This window comes from Rhincodon typus, chromosome 5, assembly GCF_021869965.1.
Source record: "Rhincodon typus isolate 14 chromosome 5, sRhiTyp1.1, whole genome shotgun sequence".
Taxonomy (NCBI): domain Eukaryota; kingdom Metazoa; phylum Chordata; class Chondrichthyes; order Orectolobiformes; family Rhincodontidae; genus Rhincodon; species Rhincodon typus.
The window spans coordinates 31878767-31896595 of record NC_063336.1 but is presented as its reverse complement, the minus strand read 5'-3'; the positions used below and the strand labels follow the sequence as shown (position 1 = coordinate 31896595).

The 17829-nt window shown below is 39.3% G+C and overlaps 1 protein-coding gene across 4 annotated transcripts in view; it reads right to left on the bottom strand.

Moving 5' to 3' along the window:
- Nucleotides 1-17829, bottom strand: part of bckdhb (branched chain keto acid dehydrogenase E1 subunit beta) — a 296601-nt gene that overhangs the window by 172770 nt on the left and 106002 nt on the right. The gene's annotated exons all lie outside the window — the stretch shown is intronic.

Genomic DNA, 17829 nt, shown 5'->3' with positions numbered 1-17829 from the left:
GTGAAACTGTTATAATCACATGCTTGTTTGCCTCATCTTACCATCTGTCTGGCAGTTGTTTTAAGAGCTCAGGCTGCTGAACTGCATACAGTGGATTCCATTCAACTCATTACCAAAACTCATGACTTTAAACTGGAATTAACTTCCAAGATATCAATGAAGAGATATATACTATCATTATGCACGTTACTTGCAATGTTTCTTCAAGGCAAATTTACAGTTAATTGGCATACCAACGTGAAACTAAATGTGGTTCAAATGTTGATGATTAAAACATCTCCTAAAGAACAGGAAACCAGATTCAGTTTTACTTAATTGCTTATTAATGTTGTAGAAAATACCAATTGGTAGTACAACCTTGAATATTGTAAAAGATGCAGATTTTCGAAGTTTTCTTGATTTTGCACTCTTTAGGGCAATTTGCAAGAATAGCAATCTATGAGGAAAACCAACATTTATAGTGCATGACTGTAGAGTGCTGATTGGTTGGCATTTGGAATCTAATTGGTAGAGGTGTTGCCATGGGAAATGTAAGGAATGTGTCATTTTGTTTTGTAGTCTTAAAACCTGTGGACTGAAATAAGGAAGTGCTATTTTACAGAAAGTGTTTGAAAGGGTTACTGCAGTTTTGAAAATAAGAAACCTGTCACCGATAGACGGCAATGACGTAAACAATGTCTGAACAAGCAGTAATTAGTATTTAAGCCGCAGATTTGGAGCTGAGGGGATGTAAAAATGCAGTTTTTGCTAGCAACAAGTTGATTAGTCTGTGGACTAGTGATCATCGTCAATGACAGAGACCTATTTGCCTATCAACAACAATATGGCCATTTCTCAGGTAACTAAACAGCTTGGAGCTGTGACCAAGTTACAGAAAGGGAGAAGTATTCAGTTCTTCCTCAACTCGGGAGCGGTCTCTCTATTTTCTGCAGTCACTGTAAAGCTGAAGAGCACCGTTTGGTCTTCTTGCATGTTGTATGCTGCAACTTCTAACAGCTAAGTCAGAGACTTTTAATAAGTGTTCCAGTGACCTTGTGTCTCACCAACCAGAAGAAGAAACCGGAAAAAGATGATTGAGGCAACGTGCTAGCTAGTGTAAAAATCATAAGGCTCATTTCCAACAACTGTACCAAGAAACAAAGAGTAGTGAACTGTCCTTGCAGGTTTTCCTCCCTGTCCAGGACCTATTTTACCCTGTCTACTTTTTGGTCTGTGTGAGAGCGGGAGGTTTTAAGGGGATTAGAGTTTTAATTAGTAGTGTTATATGCTGACAGTTTATAACTGTTACCTGTAGCTAGAGTCCAGTTATTTACAATAAATAGTAATTCCTGTTCAGTACAGAAACCCAGTCCATGCTTTTTATAAATCTGGGTCTGAAATCCTGGTAAATTGGGGAGGTTTGCATACTTTATGAAATCTTTAACTTTTGTGATCTAGCAATAGTGGGGCTTGATTTCCAGCACAAATTTAAACCAGACAAGTTGCCTCTAATTGGTCACAGTTTTGCCCTGGAAAATTAGCCAACAAATGGCACCTTTTATTTGAGCTGAAACAAGTGGTGTGTGTAAATGTTTTTTCTGTCTACAAAGAACAGATGTATTGACGTAGGTTGCTTCCAGTACACACCATGTGTGACATACTAAGAGCCAGTCTGCGAATCCTAAATTGGTTGTCGGTATAATTGTTCACACACCAAAGACAGTCAGTAAAAATGTTATCCAACTGTGGAATCATATCTAATGCTCAATATGATATTGTAGGTTTAGCAACCCAAGGCTATAATTAGATAATGTCAGTCCCCTGCCTGTTGTGAACAGGATGTTGCCATCAAGCCAAAAAAAAAAATCTGTTTATCACACAAATTAGTGATGTGGTATATAAATTTTAGCACCAATGTGATGTCAGGTAATGTAAGGCTATGCATTGCAAAGACTGGCAGATCATTTTCTTTTTCTTTTACTTTTGAATCAAGTGTGTGTTCTTACCTGTGTTCCTGCATGGTGACCGAGAGATTTTTGGCCTCTAATTGCACCCTTTCACCTGAGCAGAATACGTCTATCTGGGGGTTCTTGGGGATATCTAAGAACTCTTCCCTTTTGGAAGTCCATCATCATAGCAACATGCATCCAGGTAGAAGTACTGACTTTGCTCGAGACACCATATCCTTTCACATTGAAAGTAAATAAGCACATTAAGGTACACCTGCCTATAACATATACTTGTGTCATTGATTCATTTATTGCGTTCCAAATACTACACACATTTAAACAAACAGACATTAAAAGAGATTGACCTTCCTAGCCCATAAATGATGTAGGCAATGGTGAGTCAGTTGGGATAATAGAAAAATGAGATTCCTTATTCTGAGAAAAGGATTTGATTTTTCACTCAAGGTCTGAACAGCAAAACGAGAATCTGGCTGGTGAGTGGCAAGGAGTGGCAATTTACCTGTATTAATATCTTATTATCTCCTATTCTCACCGAATGTATACCCAAGTTCCTATTCTTCAAAGCATTAGGGAGAAAGTAGATGGCAGCAATTATCAACAAAGAAGCCTGAGTAGGTGCCTGATGACAGGTGCTCACCACTTGCTCCTCCAGGCCTCACCCATAAGATGTCCAGCATTTCTTCACATCTGCAAAGCACCCACCAACAAAGGTCATTGGGTACACATGTGCAGAAAGTCTGGTTTCAAAAGTGGCATTATGAAGCTCTAACAAAACTGGAGTCAATGGGAATCGGGGAAAAGCTCCACTGGTTAGAATTTTATCATGCACAGGAATTTTATCAGTTCCAGGACATCCTCAGGGTAGTGCTCGAGGAGAACAATCTTCAGTTACTTCAAAGACCTTCCCTCCATCATAAGGTCAGAAGTGGGGATTTTTGCTGATGATTAGACAATGTCCAGCATCATTCACAGTTCCTCAGATACTGATGCACTCCATACTTAAATGCATCAAAACCTAGACAATATCCAGATTTGGGCTGACGGGTGGAAAGTAACATTCAGACTAGACAAGTGGCAGACAATGACTATCTCCAACAAGAGGGAACTTAACCTCACCATTCAATAACACTACCATCATGGAATCCTCCACCACCAACCTCTTAGGGCTTACCACTGACCAGAATCTGAACTGCAGTAGTAACGTGGCTTCAAAAGCAGGTCAGAGCCTAGGAATTCTGCAGCAGGTATTCACATCCTGACTCCCCAAAGCCTGTCAGAACGCACAAGTCAGATGTGTGATAGAATATTCCCCACTTACCTGGATAAGTGTAGCTCCAAAACCACTTAGGAAGCTTGACACCAACTAGGACAAAGCAGCCTGTAAGGAACTTCTTCCCTAACAGCATTGTGGGTGTAGTGGTTTAAAAAGGCAGCTCATAATTATCTTCTCAAAGGCAATTTGGGATGGGCCATAAATACTGCACAGCCAGTGAAACCCACACTCCATGAATGAATAATAAAACTTCCCAGTTAAGAGGTGAAGAAGCAAAACTGGACACAAAAAGTGAATTCAAGTGTAACTATGGGCCATCAATAGAAACGCCAAAGGATAGATTCATTTATGAGTATCAAATGATGCTGGACAATGGAGAACTATATCTAGAATATAGTAATTCATTAAGAATTAAGCTAAACAAATCAGAATGCAGGACAGAATTTGAGATTGGATAAGAAACTGACTCAGAAAGTACTAGTAAATGTAATGTCAGATTCGGTATGAATCAAGTCATGGAAAAAACAAACTGTTACTAATCTTCTCGATGTGGAGCTACTGATGTTGGACTGGGGTGGACAAGGTCAGAAGTCACAAGACCCAAGTTATAGTCCAACAGGTTTATTTGAAATGACAAGCTTTCAGAGTGCTCCTCCTTTATCAGGTGAAGTCAAGGGAAGCACACAGGCACAGAGTTTACAATCAGAGAGATCAAAAGATCATACAAAATGGGGTAAGTAGAGTGTCAACAGGCTGAATAATAAGTCTCTGCAGGTGATCAAGACCATCTCAAACCGTCTATCACTCTTGGTCACCTGCAGAGACTTATTATTCAGCCCGTTGACACTCCACTCACCCCACTTGTATGATCTGTTGATCTCTCTGATTGTAAACTCTGTACTTCTGTGCTTCATTTCACCTGATAAAGGAGCTGTGCTCCGAAAGCTTGTGATTTCAAATAAACCTGTTGGACTATAATCTGGTGTTGTGTGACTCCTGACCTTACCTTCTTAATGATGTTGACACTGAAATCAGATGCAAGCTCATTAAACTTAAAAACTATGTTAAAATATAAAAAAAAGAAGGATGCTGTAGGGGAAATGGATGTCATTGATATATTGCACACGGGATGAAAAAATTACACGAATACATAATTAACAGAATTAGCACACAAACATCATGAAAAGATGAAATATTGACAAGTGGGTAATTTTCAATGGCGATTTAATGTGACTAAGCAATTTAAAAAGCAACTAGCATTTTGGGATCTATAGTCAGCCACAATACTGGAGGACAGGTTTACAAAGATTATACTGAGGTTTTACAATATAGTGTACAATTCTGGTGACCTCATTTCAAGGAAGGAGGGCAAAATTTAAATACAAAAGTGAATCTACATTTAAAGGATAAATTATGCATAAATGTTAGAGAAGTTTAATGTCAATACGTATAGCGGTTAGGGGAAACATGTTAAAGATGTTGAAAGTATCAAGTGGCTCAGTTGAAGTGACTCCATTTACTACTTAATGAGCAGGAATTTCTTCTGTTAGAGATTATTAATTTTGTGGAATTCTGTACTGCAGAGGGCTGTCCAGTCTGGGTCAATAAGAATATTCAAGGCTGAGATCGAGATTTCTAATCAGTAAGGGAATCGAGGGTTACATGGAGAAAACAGGAATGTGGATTTGAAATTATCAGGTCAACCACGATCTCATTGAATGGTGGAGCAGACTCGCTGGGTCAAATAGCCTACTTATGTTTCTACATCTGATGGTTTTATGATATATCACAAACAGACCTAAGGAGCAAATGTGGGCGATGCATTTCACAGCCAAAGGTATATATATTGCCATTCTTAACTTGCTGTTCAGGATAAACTGAACTAATTGATTTGTTGCAAAGCACTGAAACAATTTAGTTTGGCATTCGGAAGTAGCTTTCGGAGATACATCTGTACTACACAAAGCAGTTAATGATCCAGCTCAGCTTTATACAATATGTACAACTAAATATTTGTTTATATAAACATTTGTGGTATGCAAACTGTGAAATCCAAATGGATTCTGAATGCAAAAATGTTCAAAATATCTGTGCATTTACAGCAAAATTAATTATAATTTTCAGACATTTGCAAATCTTTAAATATTTTGATAAGTCCTTCAGATATTTCCAAATTTTAATAATGTTTTGAATAGTATGAAATTTTAACTTAATACAAATTTGCCTTCTAACGTGAAACTTAACAGTCAATCTGCAGAAAGTCACATTTAAAATACTACAAGCATTTTCCAGTGAACTAAATGATTTATGCCACCAACTGTTTTTGGGTCTGTTTATATGCTGTTTGATTTTTTAAACTTTCCACACATGGCACATCTCCAATCCACATAACTTCAAAAACAAAACTTGCAAGGAATTCCCTCAAGGGCTAAGGATTATACACAGATGGGGAATAAAGTGGAACTGTTGAGATAATTCTCAGCATTCAAATCCGCTATCATTCCTAAATTATTTCACCACATATCACCATTTTAGTAACTTGTGAGTTTTCTGATTTTAAGTAGATAATAATATTCTTCGTATCTAATACAGTGAGAAGTCTAACATTCATTCCCAAAAATTAAATTTTTATTACAGATATGATGTTTCTTAAATTTATAATTGATTGAAGAATAGTTCATAAATCATTCACCAATTCCACAGATTTTGTTCCAATACAAATCCTAGTCACAACTATCAATGGACAGAAATAGAGGTTAACTGAAATAAAACTGGGCATCAACTACAAGAAATTTATATAAAATAAAATATAGTAGGGAAGAGGAATGAGCAGGCAGGTTAAATTATTCACATAATTTTAATCAAAGAAAGGTTTAAAGGGACCTGGTGCACAAATAGTTTTAAAATCTCGATATATTTTTCCCACATTAAAGGTCAGGTTTAAAGCCAAAAAATAAATTGCAATAATTGAACCTCCCATTATCATCATCCTGGGGTTACCATTGATCAGAAACTCAACTGGACTTGTCATATAAATATAGTGGCTGCAAGAGCAGGTCAGAGACTAGGAACACTGTAGCACGTAACACGTAACACATCTCTTGACTCCGCTATCATCTACAAGGCACAAGTCACTGGTGCAATGCAACACTCCCCACTTGCCCGGGTGGATGCAGCTCCAATAACACCAGAAGTTTGATACCATCCAGGTCAAAGCAGCTTGCTTAATTGACACCACACTCAAAAACATCCAATCCTTCCACCACCAATGTTCAGTAGCAGAATTGTGTACTATTTACAAAACGCACTGCAGAAACTCACTAAAGATCTTCAGACAGCACCTTCCAAACCCACAGAGATAGTAGGAACTGCCGATGCTGGAGAATCTGAGATAACACGGTGTAGAGCTGGATGAACACAGCAGGCCAAGCAGCATCAGAGGAGCAGGAAAGCTGACGTTTCAGGTCGAGACCCTTCATCCAGCTCTACACCGTGTTACCTCACCTTCCAAACCCACAACCATTTTCATCTAGAAGGACAAAGACAACAGATAGATGGGAACACCACCACCTGCAAGTTTCCATACAAGCCACTCACCACCCTGCCTTGGAAAAATATCGCAGTTCATGGTGTCAAATTCCTGGAATTCCCTCCCTAGGCGTATTGTGGGTCAACCTACAGCACATGGACTGCAGTGGTTCAAGAAGGTAGCTCATCACCACTTTCCCAAGGGCAAATCAGGATGGGCAGTAAATGCTGGCCAGTCAGCAATGCCCACATTCTATGAGTGAATTTAAAAAAAGCTCTCTGGGAACAGTCTGTGGGTGTTCTGTTGCCAAGGAGATAGACTGTTAAGATTAGATTGTTTTTGTATTATTTTGTATTTGTACATTTGGCTACACTGATCAGTCTGTCTGGAAAGCATCTTGAAGAAGGCAGAGAGGATATCAGGTTGCAGATCGTGGAGCAGCGAACCATTAGGAAACCAGCGATGTTTCTGATTTGGAGTCACTTCATAAGTGAGTCTCATGCTTAGGCTGGGGAAATCCAAATTCATTAAGATGTTGCATTGAAGTGAGGAGAACCATCTAGCCAAATGCTGGTGGGAGAACGTGAGAAACACCTGATCTCACAAGATAACTGGGAAACTAAGGAGAGGCTAAGTGAATTCCAGGGAGCTGTGACATGTCCTGATTTGGTTCAAGGAGACTCTGAAAAGGATTTTTAAATTGAAATTAAAAGGAGAATGGTGAGAACTGTTTGAAAATTTGGTTTTAAAGTTCTTATGAGATATTCTTGTTGGCTTTTCTTTCCCCTTTTAAAATGTGAAATCTTATTGCACAGTCTTTTCAGTTAGCAACTAGATCTCTAGCAACTAGAGAATTCTAATTTATTTTTATAAGTTACTGGCTTCTGACAAAATCATAACAAAATGTAGTAGGGGTGCAAACTAAAGAAATAGATGGAAAAATATAAAAATGGAAACGTTATGAAATAAACTGGTTTCATGGCAAATCGTGTCTACATTGTATGTCCAGATTGTGTTGGAGCTATTGCTGCTTTTTTAATTCAATTTGGCATCATTGACATTTGCTCCCCATTCCTAATTACTTTTCGGAAGGAGTCTGGAACATTTCAGAGGGCAGTTAAAAGTCAACCACATTGCTGTGGCTCTAGAGTCACATGTAGACTTGGTTAAGCAAGGGAGATTACTACAGGACATTATTGAACTAAATTAATTTTCACAGCAATTGATCATAGCTTCAGGGTCACCATTGTTGGGATTAGCTCATAATTCCATATTAATTTATTGAATTTAGATTCTACCAGGTGCCAGTTCATTGACACTGGCATTTTGCCACCATCTCATTGTGATTGCTTATTGGGTAACAACAACAATTTCCAATACTAGTTTTTCAGATTCAAGTTCTGATGAAGGGTCACTGGGCCTGAAGTGTTGAATCTGCTTTCTCCGTACAGATGCTGCCAGACCCCCTGAGTTTCTCCAGCAATTTCTGTTTTTACTTCAGATTTCCAGCATCTAGTTTTATTTTAGTGCTTAACTCACTGTCACATCTCTCCCAAGTATGCCCACCTTGAAGAAGTTCTGCTCTTATTCAACAGGATTTCCATTCTAATCTTTCTTCCTGTTCACCATCATCACTTTCATTGTCGCTCCTGGTGTTTGAATAGGTATTGGCCAAAAATCGCTTTCACAGCTGCATCTCATTCCTCAGAAACTGGCTCTGACTCAGATTCACTCCACATGGATTCCACCTCAAGTTTCATGGCTCTCAGATCCAACTGTGGCTTTTGACCCATCCAGGTATTCCATGATGTATAACTCTCCCCGGACAGTCATTACTGCCACATCCTGAGACCACACTTGGTTCCATGCATCACCATATGGGGACTCTCAAATTCTCTCTTCATCAACACCTCCTCACACTATCTCACTGCTTCCCTGACCCTGCCCCTGCCTCTGCCTCAGCCTCTGCCCCTGCCCACACACCCCCACCCCCTCCATCAATTCATTCCTCTTCATTCTCCACCTGGTTCAATGTTCTAACAAGAAGCTTTTGCTCTTCCTACAGGCATTCAGGAATGCAAGCAGCAACGACTCAAGAGGTATCCATGCCTCTCTGGAACCTTCTTCCCCTTCCCACCGTTATCATCCCCTCTCCTAAGCCTATCTTGTCAGGTATGTACTAACTCTTCTGACTTTCTGCTCTTTGATGATGAACTATATTCAGTAAAGGAGTTAATTTTATCCCTTTGTACTTCCACCTCAATGAATTACAGGTACAACATGTTGGTGAACTCTTCTTCTGTTGCCTTCACCTCCATGTCCCATTTCTTTGGGCAAGAGGCCCCTCCCTGTCCCATAGACACCTGCCTCCAACACTCTGCCACCTCTGACCTTTTACCTGCACCCAAACTGTTCACTGAGAACTACTGACGGGACATCAGTCACCTGAATTTCTCTGCCCCCCTCACATATTCAACCCTATCTCCCTCTAAACTGACTGCACTCTGTTCTCTCAGCTCCGACCGTGGACTTCGTAATCAAGCCTGCCGCCAGTAATGCTGTTGTTGTCTGACGCACTGACCTCTATATTGCGGATGCTGAGCGCCAGCTCTCGGACAACATCCTATGTCCCTTTGGACCATGACCCCATCATCGAACATCAGGCCATTGTGTCCACAACAATTACTGAACTCAAAGTATCCAGGGATCTCCCCAAACAGCCTTCAAGCTCACAGACCCCTAACTCCATACAACCAATTCTACTTTCTTCTTAAAATCTACAACTGGACTGCACAGTGTGATGCATTGTTTCTGCCTATTCCTGCGCATGGAACTTACCTCTTCCTGACTTAACTCAATTTTTTTTTTCTCCCCTTATATAGTCCTTTCCAGTTACATTCATAATTCTTCTGAAGCTTTAACAGCAGTTTCAGAATTTCCATTTCACAGGCACCAGCCACCTTCTCTTTACTGTGGACATGCAATCGCTTTACATGTGCATCCCCCATCAGAATGATCTCAAGGCTTTACACTTCTTCCTGGAAAAAAAGTCTCAACCGTCCCCGCCCACCACCCCCCGGCCAAACTTATGTAGCTCTGATGAAGGATCACTGGACTAAAAACATTGAGTCTGTTTTCTCTCCACAAATGCTGCCAGACCTGCTGAGTTTCTCCAGCAATTTGTTTTGGTTCCAACTTCTGATACATTTGACACTCGTTACAAAATGCTTAGAAAACCAAAAACTTGCAAATGAATTGGGATTGTACTGAGGTCTCTAGATTACTGTTCATCACAAATAAATCAGGAAGAACCAAACACACACCACTGTATTTATTTAAACAACTCTATAGGAGATTTCTCTAGAACTGACTGGATACAAAGATCTTCGTTAGAATATAGGAACCCAACCAAAGCTACAGCAGACACTAGCAGAACACTTCCCATTTTATTTAATTTGGAATTGTCACTGAAACTGGAGAGCAGTAAGGTAGAATTTGATGTGCAGGTGGCAATCTATCATTCTGTTTGAATCCAGCACGTTGCTGGCTCTGTCAATTTCTCAAGAAGCAGACAATGTTTTAACATATATTCTAAATATATACTGTCATGGTAAATTTAAAATAAAGCATAATATCAACCTTGTTCAGTGGTAGCACTCATACTGAAGCTCATGCAGAGTTTGCATACAGAGTCTAGCTTGGATTGCAGTGCAACACTCTACACAAGAGTCTTTCATCCTACAAGATATTAAAACAAATTTCACCTTCTTTTAAAGTGCTCACAATAGTATATAAAATGCAACCATTTGTTCCATGAGACTAACAAACAGTTCTTTTTTTGAATAAATACAGATTATCCAGTGACTCATCCCATTTGTTTGCAGAAACTAGGAACAAAACGATTGCTACATTTACCTATATAAAACGGCTATGCGCATTTTTTCAGGCGACTCTGAAGTGGGTCAGGTGGGATGCTCTTTGGAGGGTTGGTGCAGACACGATGGGTCGAATGGCCTCTGTCCGCACTGTAGGGATTCTATGTTTTATCCTTTTTTTGTTAGCGAAATCTCCAGTTTGGTGCTAATCATGACACGATATAATCTTATAGGATATAAATGTCAAAAAATAAAATATAACATCAGCTAAGGCTTAAATACTTCTAAGTCTGAAGAGTCCTTTGATTCCATTATGTCTTTATGCTGGGAATCAAAACTTGTTCCCAATTTAAAATTGAAACTTTTAGTTCTCTGCTAAATTGCAAATGCATGACAAAACTGGAACATGTATTACTCAAATTTCTGTTCAAAAGCAGAGACAAATTTGGATTTTGGGGACTGATCTCATATTCTGGGACCTTTGCTTGATTTACAAGTGAGTAATAATTAATTGTTGCTCCAGATTATTTCACTCCAATAAATGTACACATGTTTCCACTTAATTCCATTGTTAAAATGTTGCCATTTGAAACTACACTGACACAACATGTAACCCACATTTGAGTTCAACTTACTTAGACTTGTTAAAATTGAGTAAATTCAACAGTTAATTTAAAATGACTTTAATTATATTTATTGAAAGACAAAATACTACTTACATTCCTCTAGGGGGTCAGTCAGCTAAATTGGCTGGACAGCTGATCTCTGAGGCAGAGTAGCACTAATAGAATGGGTTCAATTCCTACACCAGTTGAGGTTACCATGAAGGGTTTTTCTTCTCAACCTCTCCCTCCCCTGAGGCGTGGTGACCCTCAGGTTACTCTGTCACCAGTCATCTTTCTCTCTAATGGGAGAGCAGCCCTATGGTCTGGTATGACTATCATGCCCTTACCTTTATTATTTCAATTACAAATTGCCCTGAGATTCAGGTCGGGTCATAAAACAGTTTCCAGACTTCAAATCATTGAAATGAGCAACTTTGGATGCATTAGGAAAAACAAGTGTGCACAAAGAAAGAGAAGATACATGGTGACACATGGAGAATTGCCATCAGCATATAGGAGACCCCACAGAGAGACTCTGAAGTTGCAATTGAATCTTGGTTGAATGTCTAAATAATTATATTAAATAATCAAATTAATTATCTGAATATCTAACACTTGACACTGCCCCCATCACACACTCATTCCAACCAATCGCTGCGTAAAAAGATTTCCTCATGCCATCTTTTGTACTTTGGGCAATCACCTTACATCGGTAGCCTCTGGTTCTTGAACCTTCTGCCATGAAAGTACTTCTTCAATGTTTTTACAGTTGATCCAAGACCATAAATACCCATCAGGAAGTAAGCATAATTATATGTTCCTGCAACATATTTCGTCTTATCCAAGTTTAGGCATTTTAATAACATGTTTGTTGTATTTCATCTCAAAATTCTACCTCAAAAGCTAAACTAACGACGGAATTGGTCTTTCACTCCATTTTCATTTCTGATTGAGGGAACGAAGTCAGCTAGTAAACAAACATATAGAACATTCTGTGGACCTAATAATAGCAAAAATCAATGAAATACTTGCCACAGATATAACGTTATTTCATACTGCAATTACTAGTCCGAATTTAATTACCAGTTTTTACGTAAACAACCTTTAGTTCACCCATTTATAAGTTCACAAGGAAGAAAATGTTAACTCATTTTTCAATGGATATATTCATATATACAAAGGACAGTTGGCTAGTTTGAAAGATAGAAGCATATTAGCAACTTTATTCTCCAAAACCTGCTTTTGGTATAGCAACTTAAATAAAAAGATTGTATTCTTCATCTCACTTCTGACAATGCATTCCTGTAGTCCATACCCTACAATGTTTCATGGCAGAAAAAGTGAGCTAAATATCCAGCAAGGCAAAAATTTCAACCTAACAAATATATCCTATAACTGCACATTACCTTCAATGGTTCTCTTCTTATTCCCACAACATTATCTCCGGAGAATTCATAGGATCTATCCTTGACACCCACCTACTCCTCATCTTCATACTGCCCCTTGTCAGCATTACCTGATAGTATGTCATTTTTGTGCAACTAGAGATTTCTTCCAACTAATTATGTGAAAGACAAGTTATTATCCAGAGCTTATTTAAATATTTAATGACAAGAGTAGAAATTAGCACAAAAACGTAACAAGTCTGCTTATGACAGGTCTCAGATTGAAAATACAATTGAAAACAAGAAGGAAAGGCAAGAATATGCATTTTTAAAAGTCCTCAGAGTACTTGAGGTATTAAGTGTTAAGCTGAAACTGGGTAATAAAGAATTAGGGAGCATTTTTGGGAGCCAGTATAGACATGATGGGCTAAATGGCCTGCTCCTGTATTGTTAAAGTCTATGATTCTATTTTATGAAACCATGGTTATCTAATTAATTACTCATATCTTCAGTAGTAGAAAAGTTAGTTGATATATTTGAGTTCTCAGCAAATGAATTTTTTTTCCCAATTTGCTTTATTCATCATTTTTCTCTGCTTTTTGCTAAAAAGCACTTGCCTGAAACACAGCTCAATTGTGTATCTCCATGTCTGGTTTTACTGCCCCTTTTTCCAATGTGGATAATTCATAGGTCACTCTTCCATCCTGATACGTAGTCATCCATGTGACTGGTTTCAGTCATATGACAACATATTAATTTCGGTTCAGACTGGGTACTGTTTATTGATGATTTCACGAGCTAAGCTCAGCCCAATGATTGTAGCCATATTAAGTCAGTTCTTTTCCTTTTTTAAAATCATTTTAGTGTATAAAAGGTCCATGGTATAAAAGTCGAATGATGGAAGTCAAAAAGGGATAGTCCATTTTTACCACTACTGTAAACAATTTAATCTAGCACCCAGAATTAATCTGAATTAAATATGAGTCCAGACAAGGTTATGGCCAAACAATCCGCAGAATACCTCAAATAGTAAATGCTTTCATGACAGATTTCTTAGTAATCTGTCCAGGCATTAATGACACAACAGGCCATCACATGTTATTAAAAATAGACAAGGAGTTCAAATTCTTTATTTTTGATGACATGGTCCTGAAATGCCCACTAAAACAACTGCATTGTGGACCACCTCAGCTACTGCTTATATTTTGATATTTCACCTTCATTTCTTGAGACCATACTCCCCTGAATTCTAGAAAATGCACTCCACATTCTCAGCTTTACTGAACTACTGGATGTACATGGATATTTTCCAAGCAGCACCATGTCCCCAACCACTTTCACAGCATTTCTGAGCCCAAACTCCAATGACTATCTGCACCAACTGGCTCCTAGGACTTCTCTGAATCCTAACTAACAATACCAGTGGTCTTTGCAATAATAAAGCTTAAGAGCATCACTTTTCTGGAGGGCTTTCCAGTTTCTGGCTCCCCCCCTCATATAGTCTCATCCTCCAACCACTAATAACCCTGAACCGTTCTTCACTGATCACTGAACTATATGAGAACTTCACAACAAATCCTACCTTTGTTCCTAGGTGGCACTGAATGTAACTCATACTTTGGAACAGTTATGAGATTTTTTTTAACATTCACCAGCGAGAACAGATCAACAGAACTCTCCTGATCGTCCAACTGTGCCATGGGACCTTTCAAATTCATCTGAACAGACACAGAAGTTCACCAAAGGAGACTGATAGTTAGGAACAGAATAATCAAAACATAACTGAAAAATTATTTAGTTCAAGCATAACTTCAAACCATAAAATTGCTGAACCTAGGTGAACTTTGCAGAATATTTTGCAATAACCAGTGTATTCTGAATGAAGCATTAGGATCCAACATTTTGGAATAGCTTGGCTAAGGCTATAGGTAATTCTGCTGCATAAATCATCAGTATTATTACTGGAATGTTGCCAGGGCCTATAGACTTTGCAGCATCCAGTCCCTTCAGCTATTTCCTGGTATATCTTTTGAAGTGAATCAAAATGACGAAAGACTAGCATCCGACATTGGGGAATTCAAGAGGTGGCTAAGATGGATCATCCAGCTGACATTCCTGGCTGATAACTGCAAATATTTTAGCTTTGTCTTTTGCAGTGGAAAGCTGGCCTCTCCATTTGTCCCACAACAGGATTTCAGCCACATATTTATCTCTGTAATCAGATTTGTCTTATGTGAATTTATGTGTGGGTTGGATAATAATGCAGAGATGATAACCTTTGAGAATCTGATTCTTAATTTGGCACCTAGCTCCTCATTGTGACTATTCAGAACCTCATTCCTTCCCTTGCCTTAGTCATTGGTATCGAAATGGACCATGATGACTAGACTCTTCCACTCCTACTCCAAGTCATTCTCCAGCCCTGAGCAGATGTTCTGAACCAAGGTAGGCAACAGCCATTTGGACTTGGGCTCTTTGCTGCAGAGAACAGTGACAATTCCCCTCATTACACTGTCCCCTACAACTATCACACTCTTTTGTACACGCTGTCCCACCTCTCAACCCCACTAAATCCTTCAGTGGTTTCCTACGCCAGGGTCAATTAACGCCTCCATCCTTCAACTCTCACTCTGATCCAGAAAGATGATACAAACTCAAACCTCTAGAAAAATTGTTTTGGCTAAGGCTCCTGCACTCCTGCCCTCTCTATCCCCTCACCTCCTCAATCACGCATTCACTCTCTGTCCCTAAACAATGACTAAATCGGATAATCCAAGCCTACGGTGAGCAACCACCTCCTGGTACAAAGAAACCAGAGTATTTTCTCCCCTCCCTAATGTGTCGCAGAGTCTATAGTTTAGACTCCAGCTCAAACTTCAAATATTTGCTTAAGACGTGTTTTCTCTGGACCAAACCACTATCCATGAACTCTCATATTACTCGCCCTGACACCCTTATCTTATCTATGGCACCAGTGAATATTGCAAGGAAATGGAATTACTGTTTTACAACAAGGATTAGAGTATATGCTGTTTCATAAACATCAGCTGTTATGATGTTCAGGATTTAGATTCAGGCTATGATTCTATGATAACATCAAGTAAAGGTATATTAAAAACAAAACTGTGCAGTAAGGAGCAGAAATGAAAATATAAAGTAGATTGCAAGAATATACTTAACAGGCAGAAAGGGAAAAATTAAACCAAAAGAATTTGAAAAAACACAAAGAAAATAAAACAAGGAATTAAGAGCAGAAAGTTTAATTGTAATACATTCAGTAAGATATTATGTTGTTTGTGGAGAAGTAGACTCTTGAGTTAACACAGATGAAATAAACTGATCTAAAAAAAACAGATACATGCAGAGTCTGACAAGCCAAATGGTGTTAAAATTGAGAGACATCACATCTATACAGCAGATAAACAACATTGCTCATGATGAGAAACATTGGACAACACAATCTGAATTTACGAAGGACAGGAATAATTAATTACATAGCAATAATTTGTTCTAACTTGGCCTTACACTACGTAAACTAAAATCTTGTGGATGAGAACAGTCTTTTGAAAGCAAAATTAGATTATGACTGGGATTAAGACAATTGTAAACGCTTGCAACACCACAGTACACAAGTTAGTCTTATGTTGCAGCTTAATCAGATTCACACTCCATTTTCAGGTGTGCCTAGTGACGCTCCTTGTCTTGTCGCTGAGCCCAGGGTTAATCCTCCCGCTTGGCAGTAATGGTGAAGCACAGATATGCTGAGCCATAAAGTCAGTTTGTAGCTGAACAAAATTCTGCTTTTTTTGATGGCTAGGAACACTTACAACTTGCAGGTTTATGCCAGGTTGCTTTCTGTGCAGGGGAGATCATTATCTCATACACAGGATGCATCGTATAGCACTTAGCTTCATTTCTTTGCACTCGCTCACTTTACATTCATTGGAGGCTGCCTACCTGTGTGGTTTGTATTGCTTTTTAGTGCTGAGGGAAAGGCAGGCAGGTAGTCACAGTCAGAGCACTAAACAGTCAAGGGAGTGGACATGTCGTTGTACAATACTGCTTTTTGTGAATGTCACATCTACAACATGCGTCAGTAGCTTCAGTGGCAAACACAATGCTTCAACCAGTCAAGTTTGAAATTCAAAGGTATCCAGTCCTTAGTGGAGCCATGGGGGAGTACGATCAATCAGGGGATACTGCTACATTCAGTCAAGGGGCTAATCCAAATGTTACTCTGGTTAAAAAGATTTTTAGAAGTATTCTTTTATTTATAAATTTTCAAAATAATTCTGACGGATGAAATTTGAACTTTTCACACATGCAATCACAGCTGTTTTTGCTGTCAAACAAAAGCAATCATAAATGCAAAACAGACAACATACATGCTGTAGGTACAAATGGACAGATAACAAATTTTATCATCATCTTTTTGATTCTTCTTCATTGCTGATTCTAAAATAAACATTACACTTTAAACAATAAGTACAAATATCTGGATAACAGGATAAGAAAATCTGTTGGTTTAAAAAGTTAAGTACAAGACGTTTCATCACGCTCCCTACTGAGCAAAGGATTGTAGATACCACTATGGGTAGAGGACATTATGGAAAATAGAAGTAAATAATGTCTGGTTATGCTCTTCATTAAAATGTAAGTAGATAACATACATTGAGAAACATATTGGCCTAGTTTGTAATTAAAACAGCCGCAAAGATAGCGGCAGGGTAAGTCGCTCCATTCGCAGTGCCACTCTGCGCGCCAGTTCTCTTTCTTTCTTTGTCCTTCCTTTTTTTCTCCTTTCTTCTCTCTCCCTCTGTAGTAATTCTATTGCGCCCCCCCCACCCCTTTTAACTACCTACCTAAGGAGTCAGGAAGGAGCTGGGTCGCAAACGGGAAGCACGTGGCAGGAGCGGAACGTGCAGGTTGCATCCTGCAGCAACAGCAGATCAAGAATGGGCCGGCAAGAGCGGGCCGGTGAGGCAGCAGCGGCGAGAGCAAGCCGGTAAGGCAGCCGAGAGTGGGTCGGAGAAGCAGTGGCAGCAAGACCATGCCAGTGAGGCAGCCTGGAGCAGGACTCTGGCGGAGGCATGGCGGGGGCTGGAGAGCCCGGAGTGGGACTCTGGCGGGGGCTGGAGAGCCCGGAGCGGGACTCTGGCGGAGGCATGGCGGAGGCTGGAGAGCCCGGAGCGGGACTCTGGCGGAGGCTGGAG